This window comes from Lepidochelys kempii, chromosome 3, assembly GCF_965140265.1.
Source record: "Lepidochelys kempii isolate rLepKem1 chromosome 3, rLepKem1.hap2, whole genome shotgun sequence".
Lineage (NCBI taxonomy): Eukaryota > Metazoa > Chordata > Testudines > Cheloniidae > Lepidochelys > Lepidochelys kempii.
Genome location: NC_133258.1, coordinates 54,198,442 through 54,220,851, shown reverse-complemented (window position 1 = coordinate 54,220,851; position 22,410 = coordinate 54,198,442). Strand labels below are relative to the sequence as shown.

The following is a 22,410-nucleotide window of genomic DNA, read 5'->3' as shown; positions in this document are numbered from 1 at the left end:
ATTTATGACATTCACTCGTTCCATCTATTTCTCATCAATATAAATAAAGAATTCAGTTACAAAACACAGGGCAGGTTTAGGTGTTAATCACATGGTCTTGGCAGGGGTCTCATACTACGTTATCTTTTATGTAACGATTAATGATTTTTGTTTAGAACCAATGCTCTTTCTTTAGCTTCAATATTGTTAAGTGCCCTTTCCCCTCCAATCCTTGTCTTGAGGAGTTGGTAGTTGCTGGACAATACTTTTATAATGGATACGAGGAAACATACTTAACATTTTAGTTGCAAGCAGTCTCAAGATTATTTCAAATGTAACTGTAAAGACAACTAAAATATTATATGAGGCATGGTTAAACTTAATAAAAACAATAAACATTATTAATGCCATTGGTCTGGAGTACGGCCAGCCCTAAAGTGACTGCAAGTGAGGAGGGAGAAAGGGGCATCCTAACTTTCTGAAGCCTGTGCAAAGGCAATACAGAATCACTGTCCCTGCATTTGAGATAGCACAAGGACTACTACCAAGTTCTGTACTCAGGAGCAATTCAGTTACAAGGTGACTGGGAGTGACAAAGAATAAGTGGAACCATGCCTCTCCTCTGCCCTTCTGCTGCCAGCATTGCAGGCCTACCATACTGGAGAGGAGTTTGCTGCATCCTTTCTCCTTAAAAAGTTCTCACAAATTTCTCTCCCCCAAATGCAGTGAGGGAGCTCCGGGAAGCATTGTGCCTCTCAAAGGAGAATGCCATGTTGTGCTCCAACTGGAGTAGTACAGCTCTGTGCAGTTTCAAATACGGGGCTGTGGCAAAAACCCAGCCTCCAGCGATCTGCATAAGTCCTTCTGAAAAGCAAACAGCACAGTTCTATTATGGGTACAATTTTCCAACTCTTGTAAGTGACTTTGGCACGTAAGTCCATTTTCAAAAGCACTGAGGAGCCTGCACGCCACTGAAAGCCAGTATGTCTGGGGCACTTGAAAATTTATCTTATAGGAATGTTTTTTGCATCTTAAATATTTATCTCTATCAGGGGAGCCATATGTTCTAGATTTTGAATTAAATATTGATTCTGTGAAGTTGGTGCTGTTTAATGTTTTATAAACCAAAATAAACCAATGTTCTTATCTGCATCTTTATTCTTGAGATGTATAAACTAAAAGAGGAACTTCGGTTTTCAGATAAGAATGAGACATCCCCTGACCGAGAGCTAGCAGCAGCACTCTGATCACTGACACTGCTGCTGCGGCTGCTGCTGCAGCATGAAGAATGCTGTAGGCTCAGCTGTGAGCCATTACATGCGTTTTGCTGGGGGATTATGAGTGCCTGTGTGGTAATTACTGGGTTAATGATGTAATTGGGAGGCTAAGTAGAAAGAAAAGGAAGCAAGAGGGAATCTCAGAAGGCCTGTGTTAAGGCAGGAGGCTAACTGGAAAGCTCCTGCTACAAGATACCTGTGTTATGTTGTGTGTAGAGCAGAAGAATAAAAGGGACACACGGTAAAAGGGAAATAGCCTGGACATGTTTGTGACCAGGAGGTGACAGAAACAGGCTAGACAGCGTGGCACACTTGGTAGCTGACTGAGTGCCCTCTGATACAACCCATTGTGCATTACCAGATGTAGCATGTGCCCAATTCTGCTAGGTGCCAAGTACCCTCAACTCCCACTGAATTCAGTGATCGTGGAAGGTATTCAGCAGCTCTCAAGAGACATTCAGACCCTTATGACAGTGAGCCCTAAGGGGTCAATCCAACTATTATAGAAATAAATGGAAAGATTGTGATTGCCTTGAATGGGAGTTAGGTCAGGCCCAAAGTAAACCTCATTAAGAAAATTTAAATTAAGTAAATTTTGAAAAGCTCTGGGTAGGACAACAGCAATTCACTTCTCCCATCTCAACACATCTTCTTTTAAAAATGAATTAAGTTATACAGTTCTTAATTAAAAAGAAAAGGAGGACTTGTGGCACCTTAGAGACTAACACATTTATTTGAGCATGAGCTTTCATGAGCTAAAGCTCACTTCATCGGATGCATAAAGTGAGCTGTAACTCACGAAAGCTCATGCTCAAATAAATGTGTTAGTCTTTAAGGTGCCACAAGTCCTCCTTTTCTTTTTGTGGATACAGACTAACACGGCTGCTACTCTGAAACCTGTCATAGTTCTTAATTATTCCTTTTATCAGTGTCAATATCAATACTCTCAGTGTATGTTAATTTAAGTACATCTAACATCACAATGCTAAATACACAGTACTGCATGTGGTACTGTATACTGTTTTGATGCTTTGGAGCAACTATGACATAATAGCTTAGAGAAGAATCAAATGTTAGCATCTGGATTTGCTCAGTCAGGACAGATTTTGTATGTGTGTTTATAAGTGCCTCCAAAGTTCTTTTATTGTAATTATATCAGGATGTTTAATTAGAAGTCCTAGCAAAGGGCTGTAAGTACCACAAAGTGAAGAAAATTCTTTTCTTTACCCATGTCAGAACTGTGTGTGAAACACAAACTAATTGAACCTGAGCAGGCACTTATATATTTACTGGGAAGGATGCTAAGGTAAGAATGGTAAAAGCAAAGGCCAGAAAATTTTATTTATACCTAAATTAACACAGGCATCTCCAAAATTTAACCAAATGGGATAGTTCAGTGTTTTTAAGAATGATTATTAGACAAGAGTTATTGATTGCATCGTTTTTCAGCAGCATGAGGCATCTGTATTATAATTAGGAATTTTTATATAGTCTGTTGTCATTGGTTGAACTACCTCCATGATTTTGATGTTAGAGTCCTCAAAGACTATGATGTAGTCTTAGAACCAGAGGTTGCAGACACTGGAAATATCTGCTGAACACAATTCACAGGATGGTGTTTAACCTCAGTATATAATCTGCAGAAGTATACAGTCTGTTATACATATAACTAGAAATTATTTTTTAACAAAATCAGGAAGATCAAGTACAAATCTTTGATATTTTTTCATCACATAAGCTTTTATCACATCTTAACAATATAATATTTATGCAGTTAGGTGTTGCAACTGATCAAATGGTAGAAAGATTAAAGTAATAAAAAGAACACTTGTAGTCCACAGTAAATAAAACTATAAAAGCAAAAGAAAAGCAAACATACCCAACGTTATAAACAAATTTAATCAAAAGTTTAAACAAACATGAGAATCTGTCAAACAAAATTTGAATACCTCTTGAGAGCACACATTCTTAAAGACTGCATAACAAAAATAATCATTTTAGTTATTAGAGACGGTTCTTTTAGATTATCTGGTAAATTAACACAATTAGCTTTCCAAAAAATAAAACAAAATTGGTGTTGGCAAGATACACTTTTCAATGAAACACAACTATATGCCCTTTAGGAAAAAAATATTTTGTTAATTCAAACCATTTTAAAGATGAGGTAAGCTTTCAAATGAGAGATCAGTATACAATACAAATGAAATGTTTGCATATTACATCTAGTATTTAAATTGAAATATAATTGAAGCACCACTCAATAGTGCACTTGTCAGAAAATTCATCAGTAAGAAATCTCATTAAGTTTGGTGAACAGTATTAGGTATATTATATTTTGGTCTATTTTGCATTTACATCTGTTATTAAAACACTGGGTATAAAACATGAGTACCATGTGGAAAAGATATAAAGAAATTATTGTGGGCTCTATTAAAGACAAATGTTTCTCAGTGCATGTAACCTGCAAGCCATGCAGCAGTAGAAACCTTTCCTTATGTGAAGAGGGAAACTCCTCCTGTTTAGAAACCACCACAAAATGCCCCTTTAAGAGGATGAACTTTTTCCCTCTGCCTGACAGCTCTGTCATGAGTTGGCAGCCAAGAAGAGGAAAGCTGCCCATTCATATAATGTTTCCTTGAAGATGGCGATCAAAAGGGAAGAAACAAATGGGACAGGAGCCTAAAACTTAGATTAGACAACCTTGATCAAGAGCATGTGGCCTTTTACCTCTCTCTTCTCCAGCTGATTACAGTCCATCAGTGTTACAACCTCTTTTTACATAAAGCTTCAACTCCTAGAAACAACTGTTTGAGAGAGAATCTTTCTCAGCTTTCATTTCAAATCTCAGCTTTCATTTGTAAACCTGATGGCTGCAGAGAGAAGCTTAAAATGTGTCCCAAATGCAACTTAAGGTCTCAAAAACCAGAAGGCAGATAAGAACCCAAGCTAATTTTTATCTCAATTTTAAGCCAAATTCATGGTTTTTGAGGCCTGACTCATGATAGTTTAGTTGTGGGATTGGTAGAAGAGCTCCCAAAGTGTGACACAGAAGAACTTGAGAAAAAAAGAAAGAGCCTCAAATTACTGCATTGTCCTTAGGGGAAAGGTCTGAAAATCCAGAGGAAGACTTTAGGAACACAAGAGTTCTCATACCATATCAAACCAGTCTATTCTAGTATCCTGTCTGACAATAAACAGTACTAGATGCTTCAGAAGAAAGTGTAAGAAATCACATGGAGATATGAACGAAAAGTTTCTTCCTAACCTTCTACAGATAGCATTGGGGTTTGAACGCTGAAGCATGAGAGTTTACATCTCATTATAATTTAACTGTGGAAGTTCTTACTTTTTCATATAAATATCTAATCCTTACATTGAGCTGTCCAGGTCTTTTTTCTTGAGTGGCTACAGTTAATTCAGAAACCAACAAAGTGTATGAATAGTTCAAATTATTTCTTCCAGTGTTCATTAGTATGCATCTGCTAGCAGGTAATTTGATTTGGTATCATGCTTATTCTACTAGCTTTAAATCCCTCTGAAGTTCCTCAGATTCTTCTCTTGTTTTGCGTAACCCAAAGTATTGGGTCACCCATCCCTGTTTAAGGCTATGGACGGGAGTTTTTGAGATTGTATGCAAATGACTTAATGCCTTCATTTGCATGTTTGATGAAGATGCATTATATCATTTATCCTTATTACCAAAATGTAAGCCTCATAGCACAATTTGAAGCTTTCTGCAAGCAGGGAGACACAGAGAAATGCCCTGCAATGTAATTCATGTTAATCTTTACCTAATCTCTCATTTTGCAGTGAACAGTCCTATATTTTTAATCCAAAATCCTGCTCTATCTCCTCCTCCCTCCCACAATTGATTCCCCTTTCTCCTCTTGTAAAATCCAAAATTCTCCCAATCAAATATATGATCACCCATCTGTCCATCCACATCTTGATCTTCCCCTCTTCATTCTCCTGAGTTCCATCTTCCCCCTGTAGAGTCCCCATAACCTAACCCTTGGCCCCTCCTTTCCCATGTTACCCCTGCCACCAGGAGAGCAGTACCTATGTCCCTTGAGTTCTGGTGAAGAGATAAAGGGTCTCCCTCCTAGATGCAGGGAGCCAGAATCTTACTCCCTCTGCAGCCTGCTGTGGATGGACTCCTGCCGCCCTCTCGATCTCCCTGCTGGCCAGCTGCTCAGAAAGAGAGCTACATCTGTGCTGCCCAGCAATGACAACAACTGATGAGAAAAAATCTGCAGGGGAATGAGGCAGGGGAAAACCTTTGCAGTAGTTCTGAGCTTGTTTCTGAGTTCTGAGCAAGAACATTGACCTGGAAAAAAAGGAGGTGCAAGTAGTTGCTCAGGAGTACAGGAAAGAGCAACCAAATTTGGGAGACTTCTGGAGAAAGGAGAAAACTTAGCCAGCAAAATTTGCAGGCAACCATGCCACCTCACATGCCACTCCATTTTCCTGGTCATTCATAAACCAGTGATTTTCAAATGTTTTTCATTTGCGGACCCCTAACCATTTTGAATGGAGGTATGGACCCCTTTGGAAATCTTAGACATAGTCTGCAGACCCCTAGGGGTACACAGACTACAGGTTGAAAACCACTGTTCTATGGTAATGACAACCTTTTGCAGATCTCTGAGACACAGTCTGTGGACCCCCAGGGTGCACTGCATTAAACAATATTGGTCTTAGCACAACCTTGGATAACCCACTACTCACTGTTTGTTCTTACTCTGTTTTCTCTTAGCTAGTTATAAATTGAAATAGATCTTGACATTTAATCCCATTCCAGGTATGAATCCTTTGCCCTGAATTGCCTTACAAACTCAACAAAACAGAGACTTTTACTGGTTCACAGACAGACTGAAGTCAGAAAAGCAAGAGAGGGTTCATTATATCACCCAGACCACAGGTTTGCAGGTGTGCTGATTCAGTTTACCTCAAAAATACTAAAATTATGAAGTTTAAGTGGTCCTATTGGATAGCTGTTTAGGAGCCCATTCTAGTTTGATTTCCCCAGCCACCTGGGAACTGGGAACAGAGAATGCATCTGAAGAGCTATCCTTGGCAGAGGTAAACTAGTAGTTAAGATTAGGGGATTCACTAATTAATATTTCTTTTGCAATATAAAAAGCTCAGATCCTTTTCTGATGTTTTATTTCAAGATCTAACCAACTTGTATTTTTCTTATGCTCTTTAATGACTTGTTTGTTCTTACCAAGCCCAAACTGATGCCTACTTCCATTTTTGTAGAAGTGATGTCTACGCCATTTGCAAAGAAAACATTCTTTCCCATTCTCCAATTCAGGAACCAGAGTTCAGAGAAAGGGAGTACAGCATACACTAGCTAATTTCTGAGAGATGAGAACTTGAAACTGCCATTAAAATCAATGAGAGCACTTCAGCACTTCTCAGGATTTGTCCCCAAATCAAGAAGGCCATTTTATCAGGACATCTCCCAGTGAAAAGATTTAAACCTAATGATATAGCAGCGACTGATTAATAGGGATTGTAATTCCATTTAATGGCAATACCTTTAGGTGATTTAATGATGCTGAGGTTTTCTGGTCTTGTGCTGGTTCGGTCTGTTTGCTCCTCTGAAAACAGCTTCCATAGCTGTGATTCAGTCTGGTAGAATATGAATTATTTTACCACTGCCTGTATCTGACTTAGTTTGCTCCTGCCAAGCCAGTAATTACATGCTGGGCCATAGCAATCTCACAGTGGCTCCCTGTTTCTTGGTAGGTAGCAAGCTCAGATCCTTATCAATGCATTCAGTGCCTCCTCCAAAATCCGGAAGCCTCACCACAAATCTGGAGCTCCTTATACAGCAGCAATGGTATTAAAATGCTGTCCTCTGTTAATCAGAAATCCCTGACAAAAAGTGTCCCAATTAAACATGGCTTTCCAATTAAGACCGAAGTATTAACTGTTGTATCACTCATCTGGCAGAGAAGGGGCACAGAGTTGGAAATTATCCTGCTACTGCCTAGGGTAGTCTAAAGCCGATAAGGGCATAGAAGAATAACACAAAAGAAGGTTAAAGCCTTTCACACAACACATTTTATTCCATAAAGAGGCTGCCATTAAAAAGTCAGCTTTTATCAAAAGTTATCCTATATGGGATCTGATCATAGAATCATAGAATCATAGAATCATAGAATATCAGGGTTGGAAGGGACCCCAGAAGGTCATCCAGTCCAACCCCCTGCCCAAAGCAGGACCAATTCCCAGTTAAATCATCCCAGCCAGGGCTTTGTCAAGCCTGACCTTAAAAACCTCTAAGGAAGGAGATTCTACCACCTCCCTAGGTAACGCATTCCAGTGTTTCACCACCCTCTTAGTGAAAAAGTTTTTCCTAACATCCAATCCAAACCTCCCCCCCTGCAACTTGAGACCATTACTCCTCGTTCTGTCATCTGCTACCATTGAGAACAGTCTAGAGCCATCCTCTTTGGAACCCCCTTTCAGGTAGTTGAAAGCAGCTATCAAATCCCCCCTCATTCTTCTCTTCTGCAGGCTAAACAATCCCAGCTCCCTCAGCCTCTCCTCATAACTCATGTGTTCCAGTCCCCTAATCATTTTTGTTGCCCTTCGCTGGACTCTCTCCAATTTATCCACATCCTTCTTGAAGTGTGGGGCCCAAAACTGGACACAGTACTCCAGATGAGGCCTCACCAATGTTGAATAGAGGGGAACGATCACGTCCCTCGATCTGCTCGCTATGCCCCTACTTATACATCCCAAAATGCCATTGGCCTTCTTGGCAACAAGGGCACACTGCTGACTCATATCCAGCTTCTCGTCCACTGTCACCCCTAGGTCCTTTTCCGCAGAACTGCTGCCTAGCCATTCGGTCCCTAGTCTGTAGCTGTGCATTGGGTTCTTCCGTCCTAAGTGCAGGACCCTGCACTTATCCTTATTGAACCTCATCAGATTCCTTTTGGCCCAATCTTCCAATTGGTCTAGATCCTTCTGTATCCTATCCCTCCCCTCCAGCGTATCTACCACTCCTCCCAGTTTAGTATCATCCGCAAATTTGCTGAGAGTGCAATCCACACCATCCTCCAGATCATTTATGAAGATATTGAATAAAACCGGCCCCAGGACCGACCCTTGGGGCACTCCACTTGATACCGGCTGCCAACTAGACATGGAGCCATTGATCACTACCCGTTGAGCCCGACAATCTAGCCAGCTTTCTACCCACCTTATAGTGCATTCATCCAGCCCATACTTCCTTAACTTGCTGACAAGAATACTATGGGAGACCGTGTCAAAAGCTTTGCTAAAGTCAAGAAACAATACATCCACTGCTTTCCCTTCATCCACAGAACCAGTAATCTCATCATAAAAGGCGATTAGATTAGTCAGGCATGACCTTCCCTTGGTGAATCCATGCTGGCTGTTCCTGATCACTTTCCTCTCATGCAAGTGCTTCAGGATTGATTCTTTGAGGACCTGCTCCATGATTTTTCCAGGGACTGAGGTGAGGCTGACTGGCCTGTAGTTCCCAGGATCTTCCTTCTTCCCTTTTTTAAAGATTGGCATTACATTAGCCTTTTTCCAGTCATCCGGGACTTCCCCGGATATACCACTATCTCCTGTACTTTAATACAAAAAATGAAAAGCTAACTTTTTTAGTGGCAGCCACAGCATTATATATTAGCAGGTTTTTATAACTTAGTTTATAAAGTGTTTAGGTTGTATTCTGAGTTAGTGAGAACACATTGGCATGACATGAGTTTATTTTGTGGCAAAACTGAAAATATAAAAAATGCACCTTATTGTTAGTCATAGCATTTTCTGTGTTCGGTACTTTAGCAAATTAGGCCACATGACTAGAATTCTCTCTTGAAAAAAAGAAAAAAAAGTATCTTCTAATTCCTCTACAATCCTTTGATCTCTTGAAATGATTTTTTGAGCAAAAAACTTACTTACAGTGCAACTTTTCTATTGACTCTTATGCTTTCAGAGAAAATTAAATTACATTGAAAACTCTCTACTACAAATGTTTTATTCAGTCTACTTTGTAATTTATAAAAATTATTAGGTATAGAAGATAAAATAGGTCACAATGCACTAAAATCTTTTAAACTTTTGTTATATTTTATTTACAGATTTATCAATGACGCTTCTAGATGCGCAATAAAGGATGTAATTAATTAAATTTCTGATTTCCATTTTGGACTAATTAAATGCGTCTCAAAGGCACAACTGGCTCCCAGTAACCTTGTCTTCCCTCCTTTCTATGGTTCTGAAAAGAGGGCAAGGAAGTGATAGAGCAACCACCAGGTAGCCACTTCCTCCTGGTTCAGAACAATCGTTTTGAACTGCTTAGACAGAGTGCTTGACTTATCAAACTTATTAAAAAAACTTATTAAAAAAACAAAAAACAAACAAACAAACAAAAAACAGGATATATGGCATGTTTATACTCTGCCTAAGCCTCTCTCTCCTTGCTTCTCTCTTTTTCTTTTCCTTACTTTACCTACATTGTGGCTTCTTTCATTCGAAACCTTACAGCTGAAAAGAAAGGTCCCCTCCCCAACTAATGTGCACCAAGTATGCCATCTCTTTCTCCTTCTTCAAATTACACCTGAAATCCCACCTAATTCCACAAAACATATGAGCAATGATGTTCACAGTCACTCTGCTTATCCACTCTCCTGAAGAGTGCCCCTTCATGTCTTCAGATTGTAAATCCTTTGAGCAGAGATTCTGTGGTTTCTGCTTAACATATTTGATCTACTGTAAAGTGCTGTGTGTACTGTTGTGCACTAAACAAATAATAAATCAAGTTCCCAGGATCATGCACTCCTCAAATGGATGAGGAATTTATCTTCATCATGTGATATATATGCATCCAAACAGGAACTTTTATCACAAAAACTGACTTTTGCTCTTGAGCTTCCCTTCCTACCTTTTTTTTTGGACAGGTCTTTCAATGTGCTGCCATTTCTGCATTGTCTGTGCTGCTGTCTCCCAGATATCCTTAAAAAGATACAATGGAAGGCACTGAGAGGGGAATGCCTCTGGAGAGAGCACAGCACTAAGGATATCCCCAGCCTGTTTGGGCCATCTGTCAGTGGTAGAGTATGTATCTATGTATATGCTGAGTTTTACTCTCTAGGCCAGGTAGACATACAGCAGCTTCCAAGCTACTCCCATCCTAAGGTCTTAGTAGCTGACATTAGGAATGGGGAAATGACAGCCTGTAACAGAAGTTGTAGGAAGATGGGGAGGGCAGCAGTAAGAAGTGGCTTCAATATAAGTGCCTCATGAGCACTGCAAGAGCAAAGCTTCACTTTCATAAACTGTTGAATAACTCAGTGCAGCTCTGAAGCATATATCAGGGGGCTTCCCTGTATAAATGTAAGGTCTAATATGTCTATGGTATATGCGGCTTTGATAACTGTGATTCCAAGAGTTGATTGAAACTCTTTTCTCCTTTATATAAATATAAACTTTTTAAAAAACTACTGTTTGCTGCAGGTATTGGGAAATTGTGGAAGGCAAGTTCAGATTTGGGCATCCAAGAAGAAAGGAGAAAGGTAAACTTAAAATCCCACTCTTATCAGTCTTCTTCTTTCTACCAGTTTGTTCTGCAAGTGGAAGAAGTGATAGATATTTAATATTCATTCATTTCAGCTGCTGAGCATATGTTCAGGAGAGGTAGAGTACAATGAAATGTTGTTTAGGTTTTGGGGGCCGGGTTTTCCCAATCAATTACAATGCAGAGGTGCTCACAACATCCCTCCACTAGTCAGACAGTCCTTCCCACTCTATAATTATAGGCCTGATGGGTTATAAGCAACTCCTAGAAAGAGCTGGATTTCAGTAAGACTTGAGCGTGCTGAGCACTTCCCAAGACTCAAGACACCACCAGGCCAATTTCGACATGCCTGTCTAATTTTCTGAGGAAAAAAATATTTTTGCATAGATTTCTTCATGTGTAGCCTCTAGCAAGATTGCTTTCTAAAAAATAATTTAAGGTTAACTGAACAAGTCATTTAAATTTATGAAGCTTTGAAAATATGGATTTCCTTTTTGAAAACTCTTTCTTTTAAAATGAATTAATAACTTATTTGCCATAAAAGCTTCCAAATTGTTTTATACATTAATCATCCATGACAATTAGGACGTAGAATTATTTTTACCAAATTGAAATGGAAAAGGCTATAGTTCTTAAAGGATAGATATTTTTGGTCCTCTTTTGCATTATAAATTCCATGGAATAGCTACCAAAAGTCACTAGCATTTACCCAAATTTGTCATTAAAAAAGTGTTTATATACCTTTCTAAGGAAAACAAAGCTTTCGGAGCATAAACCAATCAGGAGAATTGTAACTTTTTTTCAATGATGTTATCTAAACAATCATCCATTACCTCTGATTTTAGCCAAAGTCACAGTAATCCCTCATTCATATATGTAACAGGTAAAAGACATTCTAAGGAAGTTCTTAAAGGCTGGATTCTTCAGATAATATTTCTCTTTCAAAAATTCAGACATACACTTCCCAGTCCATAACATGGAGGAAAAAAACTGTAGGATTAGGTTAATCAGAGCCATAATCTATCCTTCCTATCAAGCCTTTAGCTACCCAAAATATTTAATACAAATGTAGCTCCCTACCCCCTTTTTAATTTAGCAGGTCATTTGTTTATTAAGCCTGATTTTCTCTGAATATATTCATAAACAGGGCTGGGATCAGGCCAATGCATGATGATATGCCACACTGGCACCTCTCTGAAGCAGTCATCTTGTTCTCTAAAGTTTCATCTTTCATTTAAACAACAAAACACTACTATGATTGCCAAAAGTTAACCAAATGCAACCAATCCAGTGAGGTCTACCTGAATCTGTAGAGAACCGGGACCAATAGCTCAGAGAGGTGTGAACTGCCCTATTTATGTCAGTGAGGTGTTAAGTCAGATACCCAGTAATAATAATCTAAATGTCAGCATTGTTACCTATTTCACACCTCAGGTAATAAAGGAGAGGAAGGATCACATATCTGCACATTTTCTGTGGCACCAAAATGAGATGTTGCTCATAAGGGGATGGCATTTGGGAGCTACTACAACTTACTTTTTCCCCAGCCAAGAAGTCAAGCCGAAGGAGGCTAGCATAGCCAGTGGTCATATTCAATTCCCACTGTAGGAATGTGAAGCTCAAGTAGCCCAGTGGAATTCAGAAATCATGCATGATTATATTGTGAACATCTATGCTATCTACTCTGAGCAGTATCTCATTTTGGTAACTCACCATGGCAGAGCTTATTTTGTGAGTAGGGCATGGAAGACTACCATCACCATTTTCTCCCAAAGTTTGACCCTTGCTCATAAGCATTTAGTTAACACTTTTCACAAATTACATTCAGCCTATATGTTGTTTGCAAACTATTTTTTTCTTTTCCCAATTAATTATTCAAAATCGGTGGCTGGTCCAATGACATTGGTTCTGCTTCTTGACCTGATGATTGAAGTTTTTTCTCCAGAAGAACAAAGAGGGTACAATAAAACCTTAGTGCAGACGGTCAGTAAAAGTCCTATTCAGATTATCAGAAATCATCTGCTTCAAAATTATGAGTAGAGGTTGTTCTATAATTTATTTCACTAAAATGGATAACCATTAAAGCTCAAACAATACATAAATTAGAGTATATCTAGGGCTATTTAACTGTTCTGAAATTAATAATAGATTAATTGTTACTTATCACAACAGCAGTACTATGACAAATGGATACCCATTATATGAAAATACAATTATACAAGATACAATTGATGAGAAGACTGTCTCTTTCTTCAAGTTCAAACTGTATTATTAAATTGAATACGATTTCTCTTATTTAATTGGTATGCCATTCTACATGTCGCTTATTTCACTGCACTAAATGTAATGATCCAAGAGGGAGGAGGGGGATTTCAAACTGTTTGACAACAATTAAAAATGTCAAAACGTAGGCAGCTCTCTGTAAGCTGATCTCATACCCTAAACCAAAAGAAACAAAGCCAGTAGTTCCGTTTGTCAACTAACTTTGCTGAGTGATACCTTTAGAACAACTGTAGTGTTTGTTATGGCATTTTGTCCTCCATGATCTCTCTGAATTGGGAATATGGAGCAAGAAAATTTACAGAATGTGAATTCAGATCTTACCTTTTTATGTTTAACACATAATAAAATGCAACAGAAGGGCTTCTATTAATAAAGTGGTCAGTACAGTCTTCAGTATTTATGTTTTTAAATGGTTATTAATGTACAGTATTCCAGAAGGAAAAAAAAGTGGTCTATTTGGTGTTCAGTTGATCTGTGCTTATTCTCAACATGGCTGGCAGGGTCTGCAGCAATAGCAGAAAAGAAAACATTATAAATTCTGCATCAGCCAGGGATTTTTTCATTTCTCAGCAACAAAATTGTCAATTTGAAATATGTATATACACACATACACAAACACACACTTTCACAGAAGACATAGACCAAACAAATATTAGGGTATGAAGGCCTAAAATGATTAATACTTTTTTTCAAAATTATTTTAAATGCCTTTTTTGGTTGCACATCAGTAAAAAACACAGAAAATGGTAAATTTTATCCCCCTTTTTTTAAGCATGGGAAAATTAGAGTCCAGTGTGACTATTATAAGCTTTGTATTATCTATCAAAACATCCTGACATGCCACCTACTATTGTATTGCAAATGTATCTAGGAAAAATTAAAATGTATGATCAGTTACCAGGTTTAATATCTGCAGATAAGAATGGAAACAGTAATATACTAAAGGAGGACTTGTGGCACCTTAGAGACTAACCGATTTATTAGAGCATAAGCTTTCGTGAGCTACAGCTCACTTCCTCAGATGCATATCGATATGCATCCACGATATTCCACGATATGCATCTGAGGAAGTGAGCTGTAGCTCACGAAAGCTTATGCTCTAATAAATCGGTTAGTCTCTAAGGTGCCACAAGTCCTCCTTTTCTTTTTGCGAATACAGACTAACACGGCTGCTACTCTGAAACCAGTAATATACTAGTATATTCTGATGCACAGAATATCAAACCAAGTTTACATAAATATCCCTACATTTGTCAAACATTGACAAATTATTTTTTATATTGAACGGCTATATCCCATACACATTGCAAGAGAAAGAGATGGCTCAAAAAAAAAAAAAGTCATTTCAGCCTGGCTCAAAACTGTATACTTGGTTGGAACTAGAAGTCAGACTGAGACAGCTTGCAATGATACACAATAAAAACCTCTCCCTCTGGTGCCACTCTGTTTTCTCCCTCTCCTCCCTCAACTCATTAGCGTACGCAGAACTGAAGCTTTCATTTTTTTTAAAATGTGTCTGGTTCTTGTGGTTAAGAATATATCTCTCTGAGCACAAACCCCACAAATACTCGGTCTGAGGACAAAGGCAGAAACCAAGAACTCCAAGGGACAAATGCCCAATGAATGAACACACATACACACTCAATTGGATGGTTTGAATAAGGTCATCAGAAATTGGTCCCCATTGACTAGGAGTTCAGAGTGCATAGTTTCACAGGAGACAACGCCATCCAGTATTGGGTCCAAAATGACTCCACATTCCTAGCTGTCTAAATCAGGCATTAGAAACTGATCTACTGAAAACATAGAAACAAATGTCATACTGGGAGAGCTATGTATAGAAGTCCATATACTAGCCTGTCTAGTTTTCAAAATAAGGATCAGTTATTCACATTGATTTTATTATGCAGATATACAGAACTCAGTGAAATAAAATTGACTTTAAAAGGAGAGAGGGTTCTGAAGAAGAACTGTACTGTAACTTCACTCTAAAAGATTTAAGGTTGGACTATAGATTTTCTTCTCTCATCATCTCTCTACAATCAGTTGGACAGAATGATAGCCTTGAGACCTCACGCTACAGCTTCAAATAAATAAAAGGTGAGTACTACAAACATAGAAATGAAAATTGGGTGTAAAAAATCAAATAAATTGATCCAATAGGGGTTCCATAGGTTCCTTTGTGAAACTACAAAAGTTACTTTTTGTTTCAGTAGTCTTAGCTTTTTTAACTTTTGGGAAAATGCCAACCTGAAAAATTCCTTATCTTCAAGTCAGGTACAGATTTCAATTCACAAGCCTCCAGTGATTTTGTCACTAGTACTTAAGTCCAACATAGTATTTCAAACTCTCAATGCCCTGATTAGTTTATTTACAGGCTGCTAGATTTTCATAGCATACCAATAGCAACAGAAATTTCTTTCCTTTCATAGCCAAACACTGACTCACAAAACTTCTCATTTGGACAGAAAGGGCTAAATTCTCTGCTGATATAAATTAGTGCAGCTTCACTGACTTACATTTAAACTCATATGTGCAACTATTTATACTGGAAATGTCTTCACTATCATCCATGCAGTGAACAGAAAAAAATACCACAGCACCTGACCAATTATAACTAACCAACAAAACTCAGTTTTTGAATATTTGTGATCAATCCAAAGAGTGAAAATTTTGAAAAACTGTTCATCTAATATAGTTGGAAGAATGCATTTAAGGAAGTCATGATCAGCAGGAGGGCTTTGGCTTTCTGGACATGGGATGCTGTTCCAGACAGGAGGTCTGCTTGAAGCAATGGGGTCCATCTGACCAAGACAGGGAAAAGCATCTTCATGCACTAACTCACTAGCCTTGTGAGGAGGACTTTAAACTAGGTTCAAAGGGGCAGGTGACAAAAGCCCACAGACAAGAATTAAAAAAGGCAACCTTAACAGAGGGCTAGATCTTGGGCAGGAGAGGGGAGACATGGAAAATTACAGTTGGGTCATAAGAGCAATAAGAAGGAAATCACTGGAGGAATCTGCTCAACACCTTACATGTCTATACACAAATGCAAGGAGTATGGGGGCTAAAAAGGAAGAACTAGAAGTATTTGTACATAAGCTAAATTATTACTTTATTAGCATCACTGAGACTTGGTTGGATAAATCTCCTGACTGAAATATTAGTATAGAGAGATATAGCTTGTTCATGAAGAACAGGCGGGGAAAAACGGGGAGGAGGGGTGGTTGCGTTATACTTCAAGACTATGTATATTTGTTCTGAGGTCCAGAAGGATGTGAGAAGCAGACCAGTTTAAAGTCTTTGGGTGAAAGGAACAAAAAAAAGGGGGGGGGAGTGACATCATAGTAGGGGTATACAACAGACCACCAAATCAGGAGGTGGTGGATGAGGCATTTCTAGAATAATAAGAATCTCCAAAACATAAGCTCTGACAGTAATAGGGGACTTTAACTACCTAGATAGCTGTTGAAAAAGTAATATCCAACCTCCAGTAAGTTCTTGGAATGTATTGGGGAAACTTCTTGTTTCAGAAGGTGACAGTAGTAGCCAGGGGGGCAGCTATTTTAGACTTGATTCTGACAAACAAGGCGGAATTGTTTGTGAAAGTGAAGGTAGAAGGCAATTTGGGTGAAAGTGATCACAAAATAACAGTTTTCATAATTCTAAGGAAAGGGAGGAGTGAAAGCAGCCAAATAAGGACAATGGATTAAAAAAGCAGACTTTAACAAAACTCAGAGAAGTGGTAAATAAGACCCAATGTTACAAAAATCTAAAATAAAAGAAGTTCAGAAGAGCTGGCAATTTCTCAAAGAGCCTTTATTCAAGGAATAACAGCAAATTATCTTGCTGAGGAGGAAAAACAGGAAGAATAGTAAGAGGCCAATATGGCTTCATCAGGGGCTCTTTAGTAACTTGAAAAATCAAAAAATAATCCTACAGAAAATGGAAATAGGGAAAAGTTGCTAAGGATGAGTATGATAGAATAGCACATGGATGAAAGGCAAAATCAAAAAGGCTAAGGCAGAAAATAAGTTATACCGAGCAAGGGATATAAAAGGCAATATGAGGAGGTCCTTTAAAATACATTAAGAGAAAAAGAAACACAAAGGAAAGTGTAGGTCCTCTACTTAGTGGGGAAGGAGAGCTAATAATGGATGTTATCAAGAAGGTTGAAGTGTTTATATAAGAACTTAAGAACGGCCATACGGGGTTAGACCAAAGATCCATCTAGTCCAGTATCCAGTCTTCTAACAGTGGCCAATGCCAGGTGCTTCAGAATGAACAGAACAGGTAATCGTCAAGTGACCATCCCTGTTGCCCATTCCCAGCTTCTGGCAAACAGAGGCTAGGGACACCATCCCTGCCCATCTTGCCTAATAGCCACTGATGGACCTATCCTCCATGAATTTATCTAGTTCTTTTTTTAACCTTGTTATAGTCTTGACCTTCACAAAATCCTCTAGCAGAGTTCCACCAGTTGACTGTGTGTTGTGTGAAGAAATACTTCCTTTTGTATGTTTTAAACCTGCTGCCTATTAATTTTATTTGGTGACCCATAGTTCTTCTGTTATAAGAAGGAGTAAATAATACTTCCTTATTTACTTTCTCCACACCTGTCATGATTTTATAGACCTCTATCATACCCCCCCCCCCCTTAGTAGAGCAGTAGAGGTACATACATCTTGATTTAATAAGGCTGTTGACAACAGTTCAACATGACATTCTCAAAGTAGGGAAATGTGGTTTAGATTAAATTACTATAAAGTGGGTACAAAACTTGGTTAGAGACTGAATTCAAAAAGTAGTAAACGTTCACTGTCAAACTGGGAGGTTGTATCTAGTGGAGTCCAACAGGGATCTGGAACTAGTCAACATTTTCATGAATGACTTGAATAATGGAGTGGAGAGTATGCTTATAAAATCTGCACATTACACAAAGCAAGGAGGGGTTGAAAGCACTTTAAAGGACAGGATTAGAATTCAAGGTGACCTTGACAAATTGTGAGCTGGTCTGAAATCAACAAAGTGCAAAATACTACATTTAGGAAGGGGGAAAAAATCAAATACACAAATACAAAATGGGGAAATGACTGGTGAAAAGGATCTGGCGGTTATAGTGGATCAAAAATTGAGTAAGAGTCAACAATGTGAAGCAGTTGCAAAAAAGGCTAAAGTCATTTGGGGGTGTATACATGAGTGTCATATGTAACACATGGGAGGTAATTATCATTCTGCTTGGCACTCGTGAGACCTCCGTTGGAGTACTTGGAGGTTTTAAGAATAGGTTAGACAAACACCTGTCAGGGATGGTCTACGTTTACTTGATCCTGCCTCAGTATGGAGGTGGGGGGCTAAACTAGATGATCTCCTGAAGTCCCTGCCAGCCCTACATTTAATTAATTCTATAATGTGCTCACAGGTATTCTGTGAGGAGAGAAAGTGGCTAAATTAAACAAAGAACCTATTCATTGCAAGTTATTCATTCACGTTTGCTAATGAATACCATTTAAGAAGAAGGTAGTAGGTGATGTTTACAAATCATTGGCATCTTATAATATCCAAATCACATAATATATCAGTTTTGTTCAGAAGCTAGTGAGATGAATGGCCAGTCTATAATAGCCTTGGGATTTATTCAGAAGAAGGAACTTATTTCTTCTGAAAGTTTTACATTTCAAAAACATGATTCATAAACTGCTGAATAATTTTCCACCAATGGTTTATGAATCAAACATTGTCATGAGATGATAATTTACAAATAGATTCAATAAAAACTCTATCCAGAAATAAATGGTGCAAACAGACTTTATATATTACATGACCTTAAAATCTCTAAATTTTCATTATCTTGATGACCAGTTTGTGGTTTACCTACTGTGTTTTGCAATCTTCAATATTTTTTCTTAAATCCATCCACTTTCTCTAACAAGAATTTATATAACCTCTCAGTCTGATATTTCAGGACCTACTTAGCTTTGAATATCTGTTGAAGTAGCTCAGAGTATTTTTATTGAAGCTGGACCTTTGATAGCCGATAAACAGTGTTCTATATATATGACAAGAATATTACAAATTTAAATAATCAATGTTTTACTGCCTTTTTGCAATGGAATAAGGGACTATAGACTCATGATGCTAAAAGATGAAATCCTGAGCATGTCAAGGTAAGAAAGCTTGTGACACTCTTGGCATTTAAAGTGAAAAGGAAAGTTCAGTGATAGACAAAACACTGAGGGAAGTCATTTGTACCTGATCTTAAAAGGTCATGACTGGAGAAATCTTATCAGTTAACTCAGTGAGGAAGTGGGGTTCTAGCAACAAGCAATCCTCACAGTACCGAGAAAAAAATAGCTTGTAATTTTAAGAACTGGAAGGAAAATCTGAGAAGAGGCAACTGTGGGCAGTCCTGATTCCCCTGAAACACACTTAATGGTGGTGAAGTATTGAAAGAACAAGTTTATTTTATTACTTGTTATGGAAAACTTTGAAGTTTTGTATATTAGCTTTCCTGTATATATGTTGTGTTTGACTGTGTTTGTTTTTACCATTCCTGGAATTTTATTTTTTTACATTTCTTTCCTGGTTCACCAAAATATGTTCTCAAAGTTTATAAATAATTTATTTTTGGCTTCACCTTACCCTGGTGACTTGTTACATTTAGATGTAAGGGAATATACAATGCGACCACCCAACATAAACATGACATACCCTCATGTACAATTTAATACTATATATAGCATGGAGAATCACAGCGTTTCTACTGTGGCCTAAACCATTAGCTACAGACCTAAAAGATAGTGGCAATATGAACAATAATTCTCTTAACAACTGTTATGGACCTGTTATGGAGAGACCTATGACATTTATCTAAAGTGGCAACTACTGAAAGTTCTGTATTTTCTCTTGGATTCTGCAGTCTCTGTACATTTTTTCTCTACAGGACCCAGCAGGAAACAATGCATTTTAATGTAGATTTCCTTGATTTTCTGCCCACTCTCACAAATCCCTCCAGGCACAGAGTTCATTTTAACTGTCTCCACAGGAAACTACTGTGCAAATGGCTCCAGTTTTTTCTTGAAAAAAAGCCAGTATTGCTTGTTTGTTTTTTGTGTATAAGTAAGCCGAAAATTATACAGGCCCTTAGAATGCTGTGCTATAAAAATAACTATAGAGTTCAAAATTTTCTACAGAAATCACCTCTCACTGTGCTTACAATATCAGAATAGCTTCTTTTCTAGGACTCATTCTTCCATCCTTTTATACCTCTTTCATTTCAAAGGCCATTCTGTCTTCATAAATGGTATTTTGTAATCCATTAGAAAAAAGCACTTAATGCCATATCTTCAATGACAAATACATGATTTTAATGCATTTTAGTATTTTTTCTAATAAAGATTTATTTTCCCTCTAATATAGTTTTATAAACATTGATTCATAGAAACAAAGGAAGTGCCATATCAGATCTAATTGATGTTGTCTATAATTCAGTATCTTGTCATTAGTTTTGTCTTGACTAGGATTTAATGGTGTGTTAAGTACTAGCTAACACCTTCTGATTACTAAGTCTAAAATAGATTTTTAGAACTTAAGATATGCTAACTAGGAGTAGAAATACCCCTCCTCCCTCTCAGCTCATTTAGCACACACTGAAATCTACTTGCCTTGTCTACTCTAGAGTTTTAGAGTAGCAGCCGTGTTAGTCTGTATTCGCAAAAAGAAAAGGAGGACTTGTGGCACCTTAGAGACTAACAAATTTAGTTGAGCATAAGCTTTTGTGAGCTACAGCTCACTTCATCCAATCACCTTAGAAACTAACAAATTTATTTGAGCATAAGCTTTCATGAGCTACAGCTCACTTCATCGGATGCATCTGATGAAGTGAGCTGTAGCTCATGAAAGCTTATGCTCAAATAAATTTGTTAGTCTCTAAGGTGCCACAAGTCCTCCTTTTCTTTCTAGAGTTTTAGAACACTGTCTTCTCAATTGGGGGTCTGCAAGCAGGTTTCAGGGGGTCCACTAAAGACCAGCCCAGGGATGTGGGACTTGGGAAGGGTGCACCACCTCCACTTCCAATTCACCTCATTGGGCCACCCAGTCTGTCTGGCATGGGGGAGGCACAACTAAAAATTGCAGTGTCACTGCACAAGAGAGATCTCCCCCTGCTATCAGAAGGTGTTGCCTCACAGCCATTGACTCCACAAGCAGGCAGCAGCTAGCCAAGGAGACACACCACTGCTCTGCCCTGCTATATCAGCACTTCAAGGATCAGGGCCAAATGGAAGGCAAAATTTGGAGGGGTGTCAAGTGACCCCATGTGTCCCCGCATACATTGCATCTAGTTGGGGTTCCACAGGTTTGTCTATTTAAGTTTTGGGGTCCCTAGGTAAGAAAATGTTGAGAACCACTGTTTTAGAAGATGTTTATTAATACTTTCTAACAAACACACCTTTAAATTAGGGCTATCAAGAGATTTAAAAAAATAATCGTGATTAATCATGCGATTAATTGCGCTGTTAAACAATAATAGAATACAATTTATTTAAATATTTTTGGATGTTTTCTAAATTTTCAAATATATTGATTTCAATTACAATACAGAATAAAAAGTGTACAGCGCTCACTTTATATTTATCTTTGGTTACAAACATTTGCACTGTAAAAAAACAAAAGAAATAGTATTTTTTCAATTCACCTCATACAGGTGCAATCTCTTGATAGTAGTACAATCTATTGTGAAAACCTTGGGTCAAGTGCTGTAGTTATCTTAGAAATCTCACATTGGTACCTCCTTGCATTTTGTCAAATCTGCAGTTAAAGTGTTCTTAAAACAAACAATATGTGCTAGGTCATCATCCAAGACTGCTATAACATAGAATATATGGCAGAATGCGGGTAAAACAGAGCAGGAGACTTACAATTCTCCCCCAAGCAGTTCAGTCACAAAATTAATTAACACATTATTTTTTTTTTTTAACAAGCATTATCAGCATGGCAGCATGTCCTCCGGAATGGCAGCCAAAGCATGAAAGGGCATATGAATGTTTAGCATATCTGGCACATAAATATCTTGCAATGCCAGCTACAAAAGTGCCATGCAAATGCATGTTCTCACTTTCTGGTGACATTGTAAATAAGAAGAGGGCTTCATCATCTCCAGTAAATGTGAACAAATGTGTTTGTCTTAGCAATTGGCTGAACAAGAAGTAGGACTGAGTGGACTTGTAGACTCTAGAGTTTTACATTGTTTTGTTTTTGAGTGCAGTTATGTAAGAAGAATAAAAAATCTACATTTGAAAGTTGCAC

At 38.1% G+C, this 22,410-nt stretch overlaps 1 protein-coding gene across 5 annotated transcripts in view; it reads right to left on the bottom strand.

Annotated features, from left to right (window-relative positions):
* Positions 1 to 22,410, bottom strand: part of ADGRB3 (adhesion G protein-coupled receptor B3) — a 621,270-nt gene that overhangs the window by 571,983 nt on the left and 26,877 nt on the right. The window lies entirely within an intron of this gene.